The sequence below is a fragment of the Penaeus chinensis genome, chromosome 29 (genome assembly GCF_019202785.1).
Source record: "Penaeus chinensis breed Huanghai No. 1 chromosome 29, ASM1920278v2, whole genome shotgun sequence".
Classification (NCBI taxonomy): Eukaryota; Metazoa; Arthropoda; class Malacostraca; order Decapoda; family Penaeidae; genus Penaeus; species Penaeus chinensis.
The window spans coordinates 13,036,710-13,037,606 of NC_061847.1; positions in this window are offsets into that span (position 1 = coordinate 13,036,710).

Here is an 897-nt window from a genome sequence, read left to right on the forward strand (position 1 = left end):
TATATTTATATATATATTCATATATATATAATATATATATATACATACATACATACACACAAAATGTGTGTGTGTGTGTGTGTGTATTTGTATATATACATATATATGTATATACATATATATGTATATACATATATATGTATATGTATACACACACACACATGATGTATGTATGTATATATATATATATATATATATATATATATATATATATATTGTGTGTGTGTGTCTGTGTACACATGAACGTGTATATATACATATATATATATGTATGTATATATATATATATATTTATGTATATATATTTATATATATACACATATATGTATGAACATAAATATATATATATATTCATATATATGTATAAATAAATACATATGTATACATATATATATATATATATATATATATATATATATATACATGCTACATATACATATTATGTATTTATGTGGATATATACATATATATAAATATATATATATATAATATTTAGATATATATAACATATATGTGTATATATATATGTATTTACACACATGTATACATATACTTATATATGTATGTATATATATATATCTTCATATATATATGTATAAATAAATACATATATGTATACACACACACACACACACACACACACACACACACACACACACACACACACACACACACACACACACACACACACATATATATATATATATATATATTTACACATATTTAAACCCATACACATACATATATGTATGTGTGTGTGTGTGTGTGTGTGTGTGTGTGTGTGTGTGTGTGTGCCAGGGCGCATAAAGCTTGCTGACAGATGAGCTGAGGCAAACTATGAATTAAGGGGATGTTATGACACCCAGACACAGGCCGTGACAAGCACTTTATCCCCAG